The 22,719-nt window shown below is 46.4% G+C and overlaps 1 protein-coding gene and 1 long non-coding RNA gene across 2 annotated transcripts in view; one reads left to right on the forward strand and one right to left on the reverse strand.

Moving 5' to 3' along the window:
* The window catches only part of LOC144155683 (uncharacterized), a 115,307-nt gene that overhangs the window by 62,783 nt on the left and 29,805 nt on the right, over positions 1-22,719 (reverse strand). The window lies entirely within an intron of this gene.
* Positions 1-22,719, forward strand: part of LOC144155678 (uncharacterized) — a 237,218-nt gene that overhangs the window by 463 nt on the left and 214,036 nt on the right. The window lies entirely within an intron of this gene.

Here is a 22,719-nt window from a genome sequence, read left to right on the forward strand (position 1 = left end):
GAACTGCTCGCGCGTTGAGCAGCGCCGTTCGGCCGACTGTTGCGCCGCTGTAACACTTGTGTATTCAGGCGAGGGCTAAGCCGAACACTCGCGGAAGTGGCCGTCTTTTTGTTGTTATTTCTCCTGCACTGCCAACCTGTCTGTGGAATCGGCGAACGTCGGGCGTGCATTGGCCTTAAACGTAATTCGTTTCGCCTCACGTCCCGTTGGTGGACAAAATTTGACAGGCCGTCTCATTACGCAGGGGAAATGCGGATGGTTGAGCGAGTTGCTGCTGTACGTTTAGCATAACAACGCAAAGGACGAAACGCGAGGTGGATATAGCGGAATTTGTATGTGTAAAGCCATGGCAGGAAGAGAACCGCGCAACGCTACATCGCAAGAATCGGCAACCCCGCAATTTCATGTGCACAATTCTCTGTCGTATTTCCGCGCACACTGAGTGCCACGTGCGTTTAGTATTGTGTGCAGGACATTCTTTGGAAATTAGCAATGACGGGAAGAATACACAACACAGTAAAGACGTCAGGGCAGCCACTAAGCATATAGCTGAGAAACGAAACAACGCATCAAATACAGCATTCCGTGTACGTTCCCCAATTGTACCATGGCGTCAGCATTAGAGGTGGAGGGGAGGGTATGATTGCCTGTTGTGCCTCTTTTTCCTCTGTTGTGCCCGTTTTTTCTATGCACGTGTATGCAAACGAATCCCTTGCGCAATGCACACGAGACACAGGAACGTCCTTGGAATAGTTACGATGGTCGGTGCGATAAACCAAGCGACGGTCACTTTCCTAAGCGAAGGCAGAGGTTCCCAGAACTTGTAGACGTGGTTGGGGCAGCGATGTAGCTTTCGTAAAACAAACGATACGAAGACGTGTACGCGTAGACTCATCTGCTGCGTACGGCTTTAATTCATTGTGGCAGCATGTCATCAATCGTATTCTTCACAGTGAGAGACTAGAAAGAACTGTTGCGAAACAATATCGTGTTCGCGCGGTGTGCCTCGATAATAGGATGTCTGTACACTTTGTCGTTTCAAATCCTGCTAACATTCGCACTTATTCGTGCCGAAACAATGTGACAATGGCAGTCGGTTATCAGGGAACTTGTCAGCAATTTTATGTCAGCGCTTTTAGTGCGTCGCAAGCATAGCGACGCCTCCCCCACTCCCGAAATACGCCACTTTTGTCGCTTCGCGCTTTGTCGAAAGTATGCAACAAAAGTTAGTCGGAGAGTTTGCGATATTTCTGTCGCGTAGAGAAACACGGGTTCAAGCGTACTAAAGGTGTCGTACCTTTGCAGAATTATTGGTCAGTCGTTACGACATGTATAGATAAAAGCATGGCCCTGACGCTGAACTCTGCTTGCTAAGCACAGCGTACAAGTGACGAATCAACCGAAATATGCACTGCCTTCTGCAGGAATGCGCTATCATGGATGTTGCGTCCTAAATCTTTGAAATGGTGTTGCATTCTTTGACAAACCCAGAATTCAAATTTGGCGCTTAACCCGCCGAATGGTATAGATATATACGGACAGGGACGCAGTGGAAGACACTACGATTTGTGTGTGAATGTGTTTCTCCATGAGGACGGGCGTGGATCCAACCCTTTATTTCGAGCACAATACCTCAGCCCACGACGAGAATTTTTCGACAAATGACGGTATTTTGTGGCGGTAATTACCTCAATAAAAGCGGGCTTCAAAAAGGGCCTCTATAATACGTACCACTGCTTCTGTCACGTTAATAACGCGTTAAAAGCAAGTAAACACGAGGCGCTGATCAAGCACAAGTTAGACTCGCGTGCGCACAGACATTTGCGATCGATGAAGGGGAGGGTTTCCGCAAGGCCGCATTCAGTATGAGCCTTTAGAAGCCGTCCATTTGCATTCGAAGCACCATAAGACCTCACACGAATTCAGTGTCAGCCTGATTTGATGAGTTTGACATTGGTTGTTGCTGGGACGAGGATGGACGTTCAAATCCACTGTAACAGTTCCTCGCGCGTCAATGACACCCTTCCTAAGGGTTGCCTCTCCATCTGCTGGAAAGTGATTTTCTACAATTAATGTTGTTCAAAGCGACGCAGTATGTCTTATTAACACAGGCATTTTTTTTTTTTTCTGGTTCGTGCACTCAAAATTGAAAGTAATGTTACAGGCCATATAAATACCGAGTTTCAAGGCAAAAGTAGGTGTCTTTTTGCTTGTTAATTAAGCTAAGATAGTTATCCTCTCAGGCACTCTGTCTCGTCTTTAACTCGGTTTCTGTGTCACGCCCAAGCCTGCTGCTGCTCAAGCACTATAATACCGCGTCAAATCTACACAAAGCAGATTACAATACATATATTAAGCATTCAGTCGGGATCGCGCCTATACAGTTTCTTTTTGTGACGGGCGGCGCCTAGACGTTTCAACGTGAGGCGCAAAAGAGATTCGAGAATTTCGTTGCATGTCAGTCAATGCAAACATTGCAATTTCAATAGATTCAATGTGAGACAAGAATGCTATGGTCAAAAAGAGACAATACAGATGCAAAGCTGAGAGAGAGAAATAAACGTTTATTGTCTGAAAAGACTGAAATACTAAAAGAAAAACGTGTTGCGGACATGAACATAAAGGGGCAGGCTACACAGCTGCAAAAGCATCAGTGCAAGATTGTGGTGCGCATTTAAGGATATATCCAGGTGGTCTAAATTAATCCGATAGCTTGCGCGCTCCATAACCCAGCTAGGTGTATAACTTCGGCACGCAAAACAACAATTTGAATTTTTGTAGCGCAGTTGTAAAAGGCTACTCTCAAAGGCACGCACGCCTCGTGTTTGATTAAAAGATATTGCAAAACTGATGAACTTTTTGGAAGCAATTGTTGTTGAGTCATCCTGTTGCGCTGGAGCGCTTTTGTTTTGCACTTTGAACCTCCCTTGTGTATAGCTACAGTCTGTATAGAATGTGTTACAGGCGCCCTTTACATTGTTTAGTTTTTTTTATTTAGATCTGCTTTGGTGCATTTAACTGTGTTGGGGCCGCCAGGTGCAATATAGTGCTGCGGACACATTTTTGTTATCTTTATAGCCCCATCCACGAACCCGGTTTCCCGCTGTTGAAATTGTATTTCTGGGCCACCTTTTCTTATTTGTTTTCTCACCGAGTGAACCTGTTGAATGCGGCATTTTATAGGCGGTTGGCAACGAATAATGTTTTTGCTGGCATACATAACTACGGAAGTTTATAGGCGGCGTGCGGGCCATCCGCAGGTATAATGTTGCTAAGTCGCTGTCACATTAAGAGCGAGCAGGAATACTGTGAACGTTCCCTTGGATCTGGGTATATGGCATGCACAGCACTGAGTTAACCACCACTTATTCATAGCTATTTTCCGAAAAAAACAGAACAAAAAAACACGCTGTCTATATCCGGCGCAAGGCGACATTCTGACCTAAAAAAATGCTACCATCGGCTTACAACTCAGACCGAAGAACTTGAAACAACATGGGACGGGGAACAAATACTGCGATAGAAATGCGCATTTACAATCAATTATCGACTTTTTAAAGGGAAGGTTGGAGTGAAATGCGCAGCGGCCAGCTGAATTTGAGCCGAAGCTGCAGGGGCCAACCGCAACTTCAGTGCGGACTCTATAGGTTGAGGCGCGATGTTCACAACTCTGACGAGGTTTAGACGAGATAGAAATATATGTGATGTCATTTTTTCACCTGGCTCATAATGCCCCGTATTGTCTTTCCCAGGGGGAGGGGAGGGGTACGAATCTTTTTACAGGCGGCCATCTTTATCACTCACTCTGTCCTTAAGGAAGTTTAACTGTAACTCCAAAGGGGGTATATTATCCTGCTTGCAAAAAATTTAGTTATTCCTTCGCGCGAAATCGATATCATCCTATATGCAAAGTGATGAATGTGGCATCACTTCTGCTGCGCCGTTGGTCGCCGATAGTTTGGTCACTGTACTCGCACTGAAAACTCCATATGAGTTTGATTCGGCGCTTAAAGCGAAGGAAAAGACAATCAATTTATATGCTTAGATTCTATTAAACCCTTGGTTTCGTGTCACTGCGCGGTTATGGCAGATGGCGTCTCGAATGTTCAACAAGGTCAAAGCTCTGACGTAACTGCATGCGCATAAGAAAGGCACCCATGATATTTTCATTTTTTGCTGGTACGAGGACACCGAGTCTTAATTGCCTTTCCATGAAAATAGGTTGTGGGTACATCGACAAGTAATCCGCTTCACGCAAAGAGGTATATTTTGCTGTTTGTGTGCTGAACAATGCCTGCCTATCCGTTGAAGGGAACCACATAATATCGCAAACCTTAAAACCTCCATACCCGTTTTTTTTTCGCGAGCTTATGGTATAATAAGGCATTAACCTGCGATTTTCGGTCCTTGGATTTGTCCGCTTGAAACCAACCATAAAGAGACACTGAAGTGAATTCGGAGAACTTCTATTCGCGGTTGCATTTTGTGATATTGATGGTAGAATAAAAAAATGCCGTGGATGAATGAGGTTAGACCAACGTTAATTGTCGAGTAATAGTTCGGGTTTCTCTCCGAGAGCGCGCAGGGTATGCGCGAACAAAACAAAACACATACGCTGCCCCGCACAGCCGGCGCTGTAGCGCGCACTCGCAGTGGTCTTGGATGCAGCCAGCGCTCTGCTGGCAGGCGCCCCCTCCACCCCTCTATCCCCTTCTCCGCACCCCTAGCTCGCTTCCTTTGGAACGAAGCAGCGATTAGCCGCTTTCACTGCACAACCGCGCGAGGCGCTGGCTTGACCTTAGCTCAGCCTCAAGGTCAGATTGACGGAACGAAGCGTTTTCTGGGTTTTAACCAGGAGTAATATAGATTTCGCTCTAAAACTTATTCATTTCTATAGAGCGCGATAGAGCGGCCCCTCTCAGCGACCGCCTCATGAACTACTTCAGTCACAGTGACGTTGCAATTATTTGGAAGGCGATTTGATGTTTTCTGAGTCTTCTGGCTTTTATCTTTAGCCTATTTTATGGTTGCTGCCGACTTCGCACACGTTTAGACAATACAAGATGCACGTGGTGGCGGGATTATAAACGCCACCCTGCGCAATTATAGCTGGCGTCACCGAGTCGTGAGACGAGTACGGTGAATTTAGAAACTACCCGCTCGAAAAAAAGGACTGTGGGTAAATAGGCATCGAGAACTCGGAACATGGCTTAAACGATGTAAACTCTAAACCAATCAACTGATTAGACAATGTTTACGACCCTCTTCAGTGTCATTCTATACTCCGCCCGCACTCTGCCTGTTTTGTTGGCGCCGCCCGCGGCGGTGTGAAGGAGGAGGAGGATGACAGAGAGGACGCAGAGTCCCCCGTTCTTCCTTGCCATCATTCGCCGCCGTTACGGAGTACATCTCCGGCACAGCTCTCTCTCTCTGCCAGCCACCCTCCGCCCCTCTCACCGACATGAGTTGCGGGCACTGCACCACGTTGGCGGCTGTTATCTCGTTTAGTGCTTTTGAGCTGCCAGAAAGTGCGGTCACTTCCATTCCCCTTCTTTTGTTTTCCTTTTTCGAAAAGGGGCCCAAATCTTTACGCCGGAACAAGCTTCTGCGCGTTGAAATATAAATGGGAGCGAAATGGAACAGTTCCGAATACCTGGCATCTGGGCTAGAGAGTATACCTATTCACCGTCCAAACGGCGCGACACTTGCAGGGCGTCAACAGATAGAAGTCGTGGCACAGACGCTGGGACAGAGCCCTTTGTATTGACAATTAGGCTAAGAAGAACAGACGTGTGGGCTAGTTGGTAGCTTTTCCCCATAAAAAGAGCGCAACTCTTACGGGACGTAAAGTTCAAAAACGAACAACACAGCGCCTGTGCTGTGTCTTATCTCTTTGCTTCCTCGCAGCTATAGCGCTTTTTAAAAAATAAATGACAAAACGGACTTCTTCAGCCAGCCGGTTCGAAACAGTTCGATATTCAAGCAATCAAGTTATACACAATTACATGCATACATTGCTAGAATATCGTTGAACGTTTCACCCCGTTTCGGCTGCATGTTACAAAATTGTGTTTGCGTAACTTATTAGTCAGTTTTAGCATATTGTTACCATGTTTGCGTTACCGTTTACCGTGTTGCCGGAAGCCGCTGGCGACGGTAAAGCCTGTGCCGGTAAGTTACCGTTCACGGTAACTTACCGACACGGAGGGAGTATGGTTGTAAGACGGCTGCAACTCGCGTGCTGTCTCGAAACTGTGCCAAAACAAATTATATGAAAAATATCCTCTAAGGCGACGTTGATATTATGCCGAGTTTCATCGGCTTTTCTTAATTATGTAGTGCACGGTGAAGTTGTAAACGTTACAGAATTCTCGTCTGTTGTCAATACACGGGTTTCTACCGCGGGACGAGACCGAACAGCCCCAATGTTTGTCCGCTACAACAAAACTCTAGTCCTTCCAAGTTTCACACAGCTAATGAACTAGGAAGAATGCTCAATCGTAAACTACAAACGACGTGTTTGTTTCGAACACACCTTGGACTGCACCTGCAGCTCCGCCGGTCATCCTCCTTCACCGAGTGGAAGAGCATGATTTATTTTTTTTATTTTGTTTGGTAGCTGGAAGCCGTCGTGGTAACAACGCACACATATCGAAAGCTCAAAGCGTTCAGGCGACCAAAAGCCGTTGCCTAACAGGGTCCGTTCTTCTTCGGGCCACCGCGCAGTATAAAAGGCGTGTCCTAGCTGAACCGAGAAGTGTCAGGCCTTTGCCTCTTTCCGAGCAGCGTGCATGGGGGCGCAATCCTGGAGGCACCCCAAAGAAGGCCTCCAATGGACACTTTTAGCTGGATGACTTATGGTCCTGAGAGACCACACCGTTCAAAGCTGTTTCGGCTTTTTTTCTTTTGACAATCGTTGCGTTTTGTTTGTTGGTGTGTAAATAAATAATTATAGCTGTAATTTTTCTTTCTTGTTTTCCTTTCACTTTTGCATGACGTAAAACGCTACGTCACGCATAGAAAGTCATTCGAGGCAATTCCAACAAAAGAGCTGCTGCCGCCTTGGAGAAACGGGGGAAACTACTCGCGCTTTTTCCAGCACTTAGTTGACCCACTTGCGCCAGTAATCTCGAAGTTTTGCCGTTGGTTGTCGTTCACATTATAAATAAGCATGGGCAGTATAAGGCGGCCATAGCCCTCGGCTTCACTAGCCTTAAGCCTTCCAACGGCACTAACGGATATATGCTAAGCATCGCACCGAAATCGAAATTTAGCGAAATCTTAGTAGTTGTAATAAAACAACCAGCTTAAAACTGTTTAACCGCTAAAATTCGCGTTTTTCTAAAACACGTGCGCTGATCGGCAATTCCCGCATACATTTATTTTACATTTACATGCCCCTCCTCCGGTGTCTGCTTCAGGGAAACGCTTACGCAAGCTCCTCCAGTTCCGCGCTTCACCATGCATTCGAAATTCCGGATGTCAGAAATCTGTAGTGCGCGCAAGTAAATGGAGGGGGCGGTGCCTGTTTCCACACTTTTGGAATTTTCAGCGCTAATAAGCAAATTATGCTTGCTGCGAGTGGTGTATTTGTGCTCACGACACTCTAGTCTACCAATACAGGGCACCTCGCTTTTACACCATAGGTTTAGCGTCGCTTTAATAGGTTTATGATGTACACGCACGCACGCACACACACACACACACACACATATATATATATATATATATATATATATATATATATATATATATATATATATATATATATATATATATATATATATATATATATATATATATATATATATATATATATATATATATATATATATAGGGTTTGGAAATGAGGGGCTCGTTAGGAAATACAGAAAGAAATGCCGGCAGTCTACAACGCCAAAGAAGGCATAGGGGAAGGTTAGACTTTTTTTTTTTACCGTTAGTGACGTTACATTATTATTAACTTTTTTTTTATTAATTACGTGAGAGGCCGAGTTGGTAAGGCATTCGAGATCTAATCGAAAGGCGTGGGTTCGGTCCCCACTCTGGGCGCGTGTTTTTCTTTCTTTCTTTCTCACGTAATTAATAAAAAAAAGTTAATAATAATGTAACGTCACTAACGGTAAAAAAAAAAGTCTAACCTTCCCCTATGCCTTCTTTGGCGTTGTAGACTGCCGGCATTTCTTATATATATATATATATATATATATATATATATATATATATATATATATATATATATATATATATACGTGCAATGCTTGTACGTGTGTACAATCATACGTGCGTACACACGTACATGCATGCATACACACACACAATACATACATACATGCACACATACATATATACAGATAGACAGACAGACAGCTTAACAATTAGGGGTGATGCGCTCGTTGAATGAACACAGAAGAGAAAGTGGGCAGCCAAACGCCAAGGAGGGCACAGGGGAAGTGGGTCGTAATTTTTTCGTGTGGAAAATATAAGAGTGGAGGAAAACATGCTCCTAGGGTAGGGACCGAACCCACGACCTTCAAAATACGCTTCAGATGCCTCACCAACTCGGTTATTTGGACGGCTAGCTGTATTCTCCACCACTCTCTTGAGTACATATGTTAACATAAACTGTATCCTACGCTTGGAAGTGGTATACAGCGCAGCTCCGCCCATTTGTAATGAAAGGTACCTCGTTTTAATCCCGAGAAGTGACTATGTCGTCCATAGACTGCATCGACTGTATCGGCCTGAAAAAAGCAGTAGACAGGTGGGAAACCCTATTATGCTACCTTTGGTACCAAGGCTGCCAGAATCTAGTTTCTCGCTATGCATGTAGCGTAAAATGATTAGGAACGAACGCTCGTTGAATGAACGCAGAAAGCAACCCGCAGGCAAGAACGGCAATGGTGGCATAGGGAAAGTACGTCGTCATTTTTTCGTGCGGCAAATGTTATGTTTGGAAGAGGGAAAGAAAGTGGAGAAAACCAATGCTAAATTTAGCTGTGGCCGCTGCCTTCTAATGACCCTAAACAGATTTTTGACGTCGGCGGGCATGTCTATTCTTCTTTGTGCTATAATACTTCTCTCTCTCTCTCTCTCTCTGACTGACTGACTGCTTCCCTGCATGCTCCCTTTTGCTATGCCTAAATGTTCACGTGCAGTCATCTTTACTGCGTAATGTTTGCTAAGACGATGCCGAAGTTCATATAATTGCACAGCATGTCTGTTGTTTCGGTATACGATAAAAATATTTTCACAATCCCCCGAAGACCCGCCGTGATGGTTCAGTGCCTAAGGCATTAGGATGCTGAGCCCAAATACGCGGGCTCGATGCAGGTCGCGGCAGACTTTTCTCTGATGGAAGGCAATGACAAAATGACACATAGTTTGGCTGCACCGATCATGGAATAGTGCGCGAAAGCAGCACGTATGTAACTACTCTAGGGGTATGTAACACTTTGGCTGGTTTCACGACGGACAGATTTCGAAATACGGGCACAGATTACTTGTGGTCGGCCCTTCAAGTGTTTGCGTGCCAGGGAATTGATTGATTGATGCACTGTTTGCTCGGCGCATGCCTCAGGACGCACCTTGAGCTGCCTCGTCTGCAGCAGCGCGCACTACGTCTATAGTACATATACACTTCTGCTTATAAAGCGTTGTCCAATAAACGACTGCAGCAGAAGATTATTTTGTTTCACAAGTTGGCACTCAGCTATGGAACACACTACAACGCGAAAGTTGACGAAGGCTTCAAGGGCACACGGGACAGCGCTGTCCCATGACCACCCAATAGCAGAAGTTTCTGAGCCATGAAAGCAGCAATTTTGAGTTATTTCTCTGCCGCACGGCAGCCTCGAGTACTATATGCGGTAGTTTTCATTAGTTCAGTACTTATAAGACATCTCGCATGCATTAGACAGTTTGTCGGGCTGCTATAGAAAGAGAAATAACCAAAAATTGCCATTTCCCTGGTCCGTAAACTTTTGATCGTGGTTGTACCTTCGAAGTCTTCGCCAACGTTCACACTGTAATGTGTTGGGTGTAATGATATGGGCTTGTCTGTGGGTATATGCGTCGCTCTGCTATAGAATACAGCAGCAACTGTTGGGTATGCACCGGAGCTCAGGCCTAACTTTCCTTTTGGCATCGTATGTGTGTTTTCGGAGTTTATTTCTGACAAAATTCTGAGGCGGAGTTTATTGTTTAGTGAAATTTCGGTGTTTTTCCGAGTTTATATCTTGTAAATATCCAATTCTACGAAATTCGGATTTTATTTTGCTATATTTTAAATGCTCCAAATCATAGGTTATATGACTCCTGAACACAAACACCTCGGAACGCTTAAAGCAAATGTTCATTGTCTCAAAGGTTTGAATGACAGACAAACTTATACGTACATAAGCACGAAAAGTTAAAGACAAAACATGTTAATTTCTCCTATTGCAACCTCAAAGGTCAACTGCACTCAAAATTTCAACCTCCTGAAAACGTTATTTCCGTATAGTCTGCCTAAAAAGACTGCAAGACACAAAATATATCAGCAGCCGCGTCGCAAACGACCATCAAAAATCGCAGATTTTGTAACCGAAATTGAGAAGAGCGCGGCCATTACGTCCAGGTTGAAGTGACGTTCCAGCCGGCCCAGCCGGCGAGCGAGCGGCGGCACGCGGCCGGCCGGCCGGGTCAAACCTGCGCGCAACGTTTCGCCCTCGCCGCAGTCCTAGGAGAACAACACCACCTAGTCTAGGTGGTGTTGTAGGAGAAGCGCGCCCGGCGCCCGGCTCTCCTGGCTGGCCGTAAGAAAAAGCGCAGGGCCGTCCGCAATGTCACTTCCGCTTCATAGCTGGTTGCGCGATCTGCCGGCAGGTGGTGCGCACCGTCGCCTGTGACGGAGCTATTTCAAGCGTTTATAACTAATTAACAACGCATTTCACGGGGCTACCGGTCATGGCTCAGTTGGTTTGGTGGTACGTACTGTACGTTCGAAGTAAATTTGGCTGAGGTGAAATTTGAGTGCAGTTGGCCTTTAGAGCTTCCTGTAATACACGGTAGCACACTTTACGAGAACTTTTGTCGCTGATGGAAGCGCACTCCTTTCGATTTATTATTCTCAGCATAGAAAATGCCCTTTCAAAGTTTACGCTAGAAATAGGTAAAGCGAGGAGCCTCAGCGGGAAGCGAGAAAGCACTGGTCGCTGCTCAGTGTGAACTCTCCAAAACAAGAGGGGTTCAACAATGTTGCTGATTTCATAGTTCTGGAAGTTTGCAATAGTGAGAAAGCAGTGTCACGGCACATCATGTCGCAGAAGCTTTTTGTGTCCTACCCAATCAGCGTAGATAACCCTTTTTTAGACAAGTGTATGCATACCTCGAAAGAGGGAAAAAAAAAAAACAGCCTCCTTGTGGAACCGGTGGCCGTTCGTAGTTATATATCGCCGAAAAGTGCGAATGACCAGTGATGCCGATGACTTACCGTATTTCCTGAAGTCCGAACTTCGACAGTTATTTTCTGCCGCCGCGCGCTTTGAAATCGGTGTTTATCAGATGAATCCGAATAGTCCAAAATCTCAGCGGCGAGTGTTTTACGGATTTTTTCGGATTAATCCAAAAACCCGGGTCCCTACAAGTTTTAGGATATCATCCGGTAACCGCAGCTTGACGTCACATTCAAGGAATACTTTTTTCCAGTGGGTACCTCGTTATAGTCCTCAAAGCAAGATGTTAGGCCTCACGCCCTACGTTTGGGATTATCGTTACGCAACCTTTAACTTGGGCCTCACGACGTGTTAAGCAGCGTCATGCCATTCTACATTGACCTGTGGGAACTGGTTGACGGCATTAGGCCTCAAAGCGTGACGTTAGGCCTAACGCCAGGCCATCGCATACTCGTCTCGCCCCCCCCCCCCCCCCCCCTTTACTCCCACCTTTTTCTGCTTCGCATCGATTACTTCGGGTGCTAGTTATAAACTAGAAAATACGGGAGAATTCCCGAAAGAGGCTTCATAAATGAGGCTGCCGCGAATTAAGGAGCTCACTTGAAATATGCCGAGGTAGGCTAATGCTTTCGCACTAAAACGAAAATGCCTGCGTGTATACGTAATTGATTCCCAGATGGTCTAAATTAATCCGTAAGGCTCCACTACCGCGCGTTTCATAGTCCGAGTGCGCAGCTTCGCCGCGCTAAGTTCCAATTTAGATTTTATAATTTTGACTATATACATTACGCAAAATTACAAAACGTCGAGCATAACTTCCCGGGCTACAGAAGCTCCTAAAACAGGAAGCTGGAGCCCTCCATAGTAAATATAGGGGAAAGACCTGCGGAATTGAAGCGAGAAGACAAGAAGGGACAGCGGGCAGCACAGAGGTCACAACGTGCGACTGCATGCTGGAACCTCAACAGCTCGCCGACTCAGGCCAAGACGCGTGCATGACCAAGCCATCCGCGGATCCTACCGCATTGTCAAGGTCGGACAGCAAGGCCGTTGGCCTGCGGTCATTCGACTGTGCGTGGCAGATATGGCGGCAGTTATGGGGTGCTATAAATATTGGCCGAGCCTCGCGAAACCAAAGCAGGCAAGATTTATTCACTATAGAGGCCCGAGTACATTGAGACAAGCTGCAGCTGCCCACCTTTAGCTGCATGCATGCACTCATCCGAGAAGAGGAATTGCCAGCTATCCCCGCGAGGGGCAAAGGAGGGGCTGTAAGGGTTCCTCAGCGGAGGCAGCTAGCTCCTCAGAGAGAAGCCCCAAAATGTGTCCGCCGAAATAAATCACCGAGCACAATGATGTACCAAGCACCGGTACGCACAATAAGGGCGGCAAAACATCGCATTGTTGCGCAAACGGCAAACGCGCGTTCGCTGTCCGCTGCTTTAAACGCGTCTCGCGGTGTATGCGGTATATTGACAGACATTTATGGCCGACTGACGGGAGCGTTATTTCTGCATACGCGGTAACGGTGAGCGGTGTGGTTTACCGACGCTGGCATCAGCTCGAAGGCTTGTCGTGACCAGGTCCGTTTACTTTCAGGTCACTGGCGTGTCGCATATATGTACTGGAGCCATGAACCAAACGCTAGTTTTTAACGTAATTGATAATATAGTCGTGGTAAGGATGCGAGATTGTTTGCGAGAAGACACATACATCATGAGTATGGTATCCTGTCGGTGGTCTGTAAATGCAGCGCGAAAACAAGAACTTTACTGCTCAGGTGCCGAATAGAATTACTTTTTTTTTGCACTTGATGCAAGAAACAGAAAAAAATATATAGATAAGGTCTCCCTAACTATCACTCAGAATATGCGAAGCATTGTGGATTCAGTCACGCGAAATAAATAACTGGCTTAGCCGAGCTAGGCCAGTTATGCAAGCGAAAGCAGCTGAAGCACAGTTTTCCAACCGAACGATATAGTCGAACGTTCAGGACTGTGAGCAGTCACTACCGTCGTTTCGTCCGTTTCCGAAGTCGTCGTCCAAGCCGAAGGCGAGAAGTCCATTGCCACCTCTAAAGTGCATCCTTCTTCCGACGCCTAGCTCGCCGAAGTTCCCGTTCTTCATTCGTTTCCCCCTGCCCCTTTGCGCTCTCGTACTCACGCTTCCGCTTTAACTCATTAGCAAGCCGAACGATGTCTGAAGGATGGCCCGACGCACCTTGCCGCTTTCACCACTGGCACCACGCAGACAACCCAGCTTGGTGTGATGGAGGGTGGAGGGCGAGTGCAGCCGAGGCGGGAAGGAAGCGAGGACGCTGGTCCATCGGTACCGAAGCTGTGTTGTCTGCCGGTGTGATGGAGGGTGGAGGGGCGGCACTCGTTGCGGTGACGAGTCACGTGGTATCACGTCAAGGTCAAACTCTCACACAGGCCGAACCTCATTAGAATAGGCCAATACTGCTTTCGCAATAATACTAGCGGTTACTGGCCGTCTACTCATCCCCTTTGGAGTAAATAGAGTAAGACTGAATTGTGCGATGACCAGCTGTCATTGTACATTGCTTGTGTCCGCTGATGCTGATGTCTGCTGTGAAGCGGAGGCTTCGACACCCATAGGCTTGCAATCACTTTTACTAAGGATTTTGTGAGCCTTGTGTAGTTTGCCTATGCATCCGTGTGTTTTATGGTGCAGTAATGAACAAGGGCGTCGGCAAAATTTTGTCTTGCGTGGAAAAACCTGTTCCATCACGGAGGAGAGGGTGAATGCTACCGTTACATTGCATCACATTAGGCCTGGGTGCTACATTTCTCTACAATATTTTTCTTCTTCAGTGCGATTGAAATAATTCGGGAACTTCTCAGTGGAGTCAAGTTTTTGTGTTTACAAGATGTGCTTATTACAGGTCACAAGATGCATTCACATTTTTTGTGTTCTTTGTTGATTACACCATAGACGCTTGCAGGAACGCGATGATAAGATATGAGACAGCCTCTTTTGGCGCTGTTGTGATCGCCCCATCCTTGAGCAGCACCCATGACTGACAATCGGAAAAATCTCCCTTCCGGCAGGTAACTCGTGCATCAATTCCTCCTCGCCAGCCGGACAGAGTGCGCCTGATTTACTGCATGTTGATGGCTTGTCGCTGAGGCAACGTGCACAACGAGGTGTACTAAAAAGTCCGTAGCCGCAACGGCCGAGCGCGCCGGCTTCTATGCGCCGGAAAAGGACGCGGGAAAGACTAGGCTTCAAACCATTACATACGTTGAAGCTGTTAGCCCGGGCCGGAATGCGGAGCACACAAATACAAGTGCGTCGTGCTTCTCCCATTCCGTTGTCTCTTCAAATTAATTAAACATGAAGTGTACTCTTCAGATACGCATGACACCCTCGAAACTCTGCGCGGTCGTGGTGCGATGGAAGGAAGGAATAAAACGAAGTACGCTGGCAGATAGTGACCTAACTCGTTTACACTGCCTGTACCAGTGAGGCACCCGGATTGAAAGAAGAAAACGTTCTCAATTTAAATCCATTGCGAATAATGACTACTAAGACATAGGCAATCTCGTATCGGCCAATGAAACCATAGTCCTCTGCACACAAACGAAGCCGATGTGAAAGAAAACCGACAAATATACGTTAAGCTCGCACTTGCGTTACATTTTTCTTTCGAAGGGGCCACTCCCATCAGATCGCTCCGCTTCCACTTACAGTCTCTGCACGCTCCTTGGCAGCTCTCCCGCCCATATTTATGTTGCTCGTTACCGTTGCCTCCCGCAAGCTTGTTATAATAAATTCATTTTCCCACTTGTCTAAGTTCTCCCTATTCTGTGCTTGTCATTAGGCAGTGCCATCCCTCGTGCTCGGCTATGCCCCTCTAAAAGCACGGCTGCTAAGTCTGAGGTGTTGAAGGGCTTTGCAGCCAACGCGCAGCATGACGATCGTTTTCTGTGAAGCAGACACGGAGCGCATGCGCCACTAATCCGACATTCCTGCTGTCGAGAGGCGAGCGAAATCCCGTAGCTTTTTTTCCCCCTCTGAGTACCGTTATACGCGGGGTTAAACGGAACACTGGTTTATTTGCAATGCAGACAGCCGACTGCTGGCAAATCGGATAATCTGACCGCTCGCTGCGCTAAGCCCCTTCGCGAGGTGACGGTGCCATCTGATGCCTTTCCTACACAACGAAACAGAAGTTGCAAGACATGGGCGAGGCAGCCTGCAAGCCTTTAACCACAAATGCCTTCCACACAGAAAACGGGTGCTAACATTGCCGCTGTTGGGGCAGTGACGTATTCTCGGTCACCGCAAGGGAGGTACGCTTCTCCACTGCCACATCACGCCATCTCGCAGTCTCCGCAGCGGAGCCGGGTGTCCCCTTACGAACGCAGTCACTTGATGAGCATAGGGAAAAGAAAGGGCGAGCCAGCAGGAGGGAAGTGTTCATTTGTTCAGCTTTGCTTTCGCGTGAAAAGTCGTGAGGCGGAGCCTATAAAAAACGGCTTGCCGCGTTCTATTGTTAGGAAGGGGCAAGAAAGAAGGGTTTTACCGGCAGCCTCTTGGACTGAGAACGGCTAACGTTGAAAACTGTCGCATTACATATACGGCTCATATTTGACTCGCGTGCCCCATCCCCCCTCGTGATCCATTTAATATGCCGAACGCATTCAATTGCCAGCTTAGAATAGTGTTTCTGGGTCTCTTTAAGTTCTTATTTATAAAGCAATCATGCGTACTTCGACTTCGAGGGCCTCTCCTAGAGTTGGTTTTCCCGTAAGGACTTTTACATGGCCTTTTCCTATCTTTTAGTTTGCTAAAAAAATGTATTCATTATTTTTCAGGTTATTTCTTCCGGGAAGTGGAACCAGTGAATCTTCTCGGGTATTCCGGTTTTCGTCCAATTTTTGCGTTATAGTCGCCCATCCGTATTCTGTATAGAGTTTTTCAACGTACATATTTATAATTACAGCTACTGTGAATTCTGATATCGCGATGTGCGTATACTAGTTTATTATATACATGTAGTTTGCCTCTCGTCCTTCCCCAGCCCCGATTTCCGTCCCCGCCTCCTATAGTTTTGCTTTCGGCGTTCGTAGAGTGGAAGTAAAAAGAGGTTTTTCTATACCACGCACAATGCTGTCTTAAATTTTCCATCCCTCTGCACGTCAGAGCTCAGCACCGTTGCAGTGTGTATTGTGTTTTTTCTTCGCGTAAGATCTGAAAACGTAGTTGTTGACCGTCGGTGTCTGCTTGAATAATTTCATCCATAGTTCGAGAACAGATGCTATGCACCACTAGTAATTGCATATATACACGTGTTTGTCTTGACGCAAGGAGGTTCTCCAGCAGCCACTGGCTCGTTTCTTGGTCGCAGAAGTGGCCGTCGCAGCTGTCCGGTTGCGCCAATGATTCCCCCCCTTCCCTCCTGCGGGTTCTGTTTATGTGCCTTGCAGATGTTGGGTCGTCGAGAGTTACGCGGAAAGCGTCGACCCACTCGGCGCTTAACAATGATCTCGGGGACCGCGCGCAATCGACCTGTGACGCTGGTATCGTGCACCCACCCATCAGCCGCTCTTGCGCCAATCGATAAGGGAAGCTCTTCGGTGCTCTACCGGCGCACAGGTGCGCTGAGCAATCGTTCTTATCCGACTGCGAAGCATTTAGCTGATAGCAGCAGTAAGGCGTCTCTTTCGGAGGCACCACTTGAATGGAAAGCGTCTGGCAGGCGTCAGGCCTGCACAAATGAGCGCAGTTTGGGCTCTAGCGGAAAGATCCCTGTTTTCTCCCCTCTAACACTATTTCACTCAAAACCAAACAAAACGAACCATGATGACGACAACGATTGTACTTATGCGATCGTTTCGGGAGAGACGGTGAAAATGGGCTGACGACAGAACAGGACGCGTGAGACGTCACGTTCCATAGTAGAACAGCCTGGTGCGAAAACAGGACAATTCGACAAAACCCCACGCAATCATTAAGAACACTGTCGACTGCACTGCGGTGACTTCATGCGTAGTGGAGCGGAATGACTATAGCTGTGGTTCAAGCATTATCACGAGAAAATATATGGCGACTCCGTACTAGAGATGTAAGTTTCATGGAATTTTGAGGGGCGTAAAAAAATAGTTCTTTTTTCTTTTTTTTTTCAGGAAAATATGAAAAATTTTAAAAAGATGCCGCACAGATCAATAGAAAACTCGACATACTTCTTAAGGAAGAGCCTTAGAAGTCTCATTAAACACGAAAAGTGACCGTAGTTGCTGGCGACTATACACGAATGAAACCAAATTACGACCGCTGTAAAAAGAAAATAGGTAAATGATATATACATAGAAACTTATTTTGGTTCGAATGGGATTTGAATACGGGTCTCCAGAGCAGCAGCCAAGTGTGGTAACTACGACACTAACCCAGTACCACGCCAAACAAGAATTATCCGGATGCGTGCCTCATGACAGGGGAACGTGACGGAACCGCAAACCCGATGCAGCAGGGAAGAAGTCTTTGATATTCGCTGGCTTTCGCCCTCAAGTCGCTTAAGACTTAAGTGGCCGAGAATTTTTTTCCGCTAACACCCAAAAGCATATGATTGTTACATGCTGTGTCACAAACGTCCGAGAAAAGTGATATTTGCAGTTTTCTTTTATTAAAAAAAATCATGGATGCTTGGTTTTTGCGATATCAAATGAAATACTGCATCAACTGCAGAAAACTGTCGCCTGCTATTTCCCGCGCCACTATAGCTCCTGGCGGAATTTTAAGAAGTCAAACGGCAACAGTAACGAAAGGTCCCACTAGATAGGTTCCCCTTTCCGCTTGAAATGCACGTGGAGCAGGGCAACGTAATTCAATAAACATTGTAGTAGGGTGCCTCGAATCACGCGCGTCTCCGCCGTATGGCAGCGCTGGTATCAAGGCACCCGGCCTGGTGCAGTAGAACGCGGTAAATTTAAATTGACTAGAGCAAACCTCTAGCGTATTATCTTGGGAGGAACGAGACGGGAGATGAACGGCATGAGAAGTAAGCGAGAAAGAGAAGGGAGGCGTTTACAGGGCAGAGGCGCCAGTGGAATATCGTCTTTCGTCGACATTTGCAACGATGTTTCTTCAATGCAACACTATCTTCAATGTTATCCTGCTTGAAAACAAACAAAAAAAAAAGACCTGTTCATTTCCGAAGTTCTGATGTTTTTTGCAACCACTCACATCTCTACTCCGTTTTCGACGGACGAGCGATGCAGCCACATCATTGCACAGAAAAGGGAGTGAACAAAAGCGCGCAAGTCGCTCTGTCCATTTCATGGCTGAGCAGCTTTGTCCTGGTTCCGTTTTAAAGACAAAGACCGTAGTATTTCTTGGGCTGCTTAAAGCCGAAAATTTTGATCTGTCTGTCTGTCTGTCTGTCTGTCTGTCTGTCTGTCTGTCTGTCTGTCTGTCTGTCTGTCTGTCTGTCTGTCTGTCTGTCTGTCTGTCTGTCCGTCCGTCCATCCGTCCATCCGTTCCTCCCTCGATTCAGCCATTCGGACAAAAAATTAAGGAACTCTTGAACGAGAAGTTTACATAGCCAAAACTATTTCGGAACCGCTAAATCTGTGAACGTACTTCATACTTGTCCAATTTCTTGAGCAAAAAGAAAACACTGCATATTTGAGGCATATTTGCATATTTGCATTTTTGCATTTTTAATTGAAAATAAATGTGTGCGTGATATTTTCGATAACAAATAAAACGTGCGCTGTTTTGGCCCCAAAATACCAAAAGGGCTAGCGCGAGCCTGGACCTCGCGGCAGTGTTCCACAGCAACAAAAGGTTCCACTAGATGGCGCGAGCAGTGGAACGCGGGAAAATTGAACTGACTTCAGCAAACATCCTCCGCGCATATTGTGAAAGGATCGAAAGGGGAGGGCAGAGCATGCGGGGTGAGCGGGGAAGAGAAAAGAGGCATTTACGCGGCAGAGGAGCCTGAACAAGACTATCGTCTTTCGGCGAGATTTGCAGCAAAGTGAGCTGATACACGGCCTTTTTTTGTTTTTTTTTTTCAAGCGAAGCTTTACGTGGCTAGGATTCCCTGCATTTTTAATGTGCACAAGCAAAGAAGCCTTGCGGCAAAGCCAACTTTATCGCGAATGCTGAGTGAAAAGCGGCTGCAGAGCTCTGTGGTTTTATTTAAACTTTGCCAAAAACATTATATGACAATTTCCCGCCAGAAAGATCCGATCATTACTGGGAATTTCATTTAATTGTCACATATAATTGTCACAGTGAAGTTGTAAACGTTACAAAATTCTCATAAGCTGTCAATAAGTGGGCATATACGGGAAAAATATGGTTATAGAAAACGGCTGGAACTCTTTTTTATGAAAACACTTCTAACAAAAAATAAATTAAAATTAGCCGTTGGTGTGACTCTACCATTTGCCCCAACTTTAATTTGCTTCTCGTCATTAGCTAGTTCACAGTGAAGTCGTAAACGTTAAAGAATTCCCGTCTGCTCAATACAGGGGTATCTACGGGATGAGTACGTTATTAAAGAGAACGGCTGCAACTTTTGTTTTATAGAAACTTTCCCAACCAAAAAATAAACGACAGTTGGTCTCTATGAATACTCTACCATTAGGTCGAGTTTCATTTACTTGTAATAAGTAGTTATTTCACAATAAATGAGTCTGCTCTTTGTTCAAAATTCTGCGTCCGTCGTGTGTGGCGGGATGAACGGCTTCGCTTGTGATCTAACGCTACGGAGTGGAATGCCTCTTGTTTTTTTTTTTTCGTGACGTTTTATTGCACGAGCTCTTTTGCTGCCGGGATGTTTCGGCGCTTTCTGTTCATTTGCTGCCCACTTATTCCCACTTTAGACTGAACTGTCTTCAAAAATAGTGCAGCAGACAGTTCAGACTGATTGATGGGGCGGAGCCCAGCAAGTTTGACGCAGCGATGAAAGCGCCTTGATGGGAACCGCAGCTTTCGGTGATGCCGCGATCATCTGTTGGATAAAATAGCAGATTCGCGTTCAGTGCTGCTTCTTGCCATGGGTGTCCCCTCTTCTAATCTGATTTTGAGGCCGTAAAGAATCTTAGTTTCCAGTTATTATCTGTAGGGAGGCTAAAAGATTGTTCGAATCACTTGGAAAGTCTTACAATCATACGTTTTTTTTTTTTCCTTTCTAGCTAGCTTCGTCGTCCCCGTGCCGTCTGGATACCCCCAGCGGGGTTTGTCCTTGCGAAAACTTCTGCTGGCACCCCATGCTTCTTACCTAACTACATTTCTTATGTAGGCCTAAATTTACGGGGTTGCACATTGTTGTCGCGCTAGGTAGTGTCAGCTAAAGTTCTAGATAATTTACCACTATGTCAGGTATGATCTGTATCACGCAAAGTATAGTGCCCTATATTGGTCACCGAAGTTAGTACGCAAAAGGCTCGCATAGTATATATAGTTGACGCGACCACTTTTGCATAAGATGGGATGCAGGAACTTCCACTTGTCAGTTTTAAGCTGGTTCTTACTAGAGAAGGAAAAAGACAATACCTTGACGAGAATATTCACTGATTCACACCTCTCTCGGCGAGCCGATGCCACTCGCTCCCTGTCTTCAATGGTCTTTCGGCTCACCACTGCGCTTTTCTCTGACGGGCGTCTCATTCTCGCTCTTCTGACGGTGTCCTTACTTCACCTGGTCTCATCATATGCCCACTCTATCAGAAAGAGGGGCCGGTAGTCCACGTGTGGACGACATGAAATCATTAAAGTAGTATTGTACCCTCACCATCCCAACACCGTAGAATCGCGAATGTCGTCGTAGCATCATCGCAGCTACGCTACATTGTCGAACTGTTGTTTCTATTATTCGGCAGCCAATTTTAAGGCGACAGCCTTCCATGTTTTGAAGGTTGGGTTGTGAAGTACAGAAAAGCGTACAAAAAAGTGCTACGAAATATCGGAGCGAAAACCGGCATATGGAAGCAGCAGCGCCGAACCGGGAGAGTTCTGGGAAGGGGCGACAAACCGTAGAACGTTGTGGACGCGCCTTGTATGGGTCTCCGCGTGGGCTCGGAGCTCTATTTCACATCGCTATGGGTCTTCCCTGCCGGCGGAGAAGACGAGAAAGTACGCCACGGCGTAAGAGGCTAGAGCATCCCGCATTGCCGCTCGTCATAACCGCCTTCGGGATGAAGCGGATTTGGATGACCCGGAGGTGGCAACCCTACGAGAGCTTCATGAAAGTTCAGCAGAAAGTTCAGCAGCAGGTCAACAGAGGGTCCAGCTAGGCTATCGCCTTCACAATTCTGAGAAAGTTCTAAAAACCTTCCGTTATTTTTTCTCGACCTGTTGTACACAGCTGCCAGTTCGATTCTATCTTGCCACTCACGGCGACTATAAATCACGGGGTTGCACCTTAGGAAGGTGAAGCACCTTTTTTTACTGGGGCCTTTTTTGTGCTTTTAGAGGTGGAAGGAGAAGATGTTGGCCGGGCGCCCGTTGGGGACGCCACCCCTTTCTCCTCCGATGCTAACTTCGGCCACTTTCTTGTCATGTTTTCCACGGACGACAAGTTCGGGGGTGAGCTGCTGTCGTTGTGCCATTAAGTGTTTTACACGTACCCACACAGGGGAATTGGCCAGGGCTGAAGTTTTGACTGCGCCCATGTTGAAGCTTATAGATTGCATGCGTGTGAGATTTTCGTTATCCTCCCTCGGGCCCGTGGATCTATCTCGTGGGTCATCGGGGAGGAATGAATACTCATGTAGAAAAAAAAAGTTAAAGGGACCTACCATTGACGTGGTGGCGGTAGATTACTTCGCTTAGCTGTTTTGGTTTCATTGGGTTGAACAAATTCACGAAACAAAATGTCCGAGGACACGTAAACTCTTGTTATTGGTTCGGAATGCTAAAGCATGAATTTCCAAAATGTCAATGAGAATGCATGAATGTTTAGCAAGCTCTGTGCTTTAACACTGAAGATTTGTAACACGACAAATTATAAAACGAAAAACGTGCTGTGATGTCACCACTTGTGTTAAGGTTTTGACATTTTTTTTTTCTGAAGTACGCCACACTATATGACGCATTTGTAAATCAGGGCAGCTTATTTTATTGACATGGGTTCGATCGCGGCTGCAGCGCCTAGTTTTCTAGTGGAAGTGACAAACCAAGACGCTCGTGTAGACATTGCGGCGCACGTTGAAGATTCCTTGGTGGTCGAAATTAATCCGGAGCCCTCCACTACGGCGCGCCTCGTACCCCAGATGTAGCTTCGGCACGTAAAATGCCAAACGTAATT

The sequence above is a fragment of the Haemaphysalis longicornis genome, unplaced genomic scaffold (assembly GCF_048455015.1).
Source record: "Haemaphysalis longicornis isolate Haplotype H1 unplaced genomic scaffold, Haemaphysalis longicornis Haplotype H1 scaffold_1, whole genome shotgun sequence".
NCBI lineage: Eukaryota > Metazoa > Arthropoda > Arachnida > Ixodida > Ixodidae > Haemaphysalis > Haemaphysalis longicornis.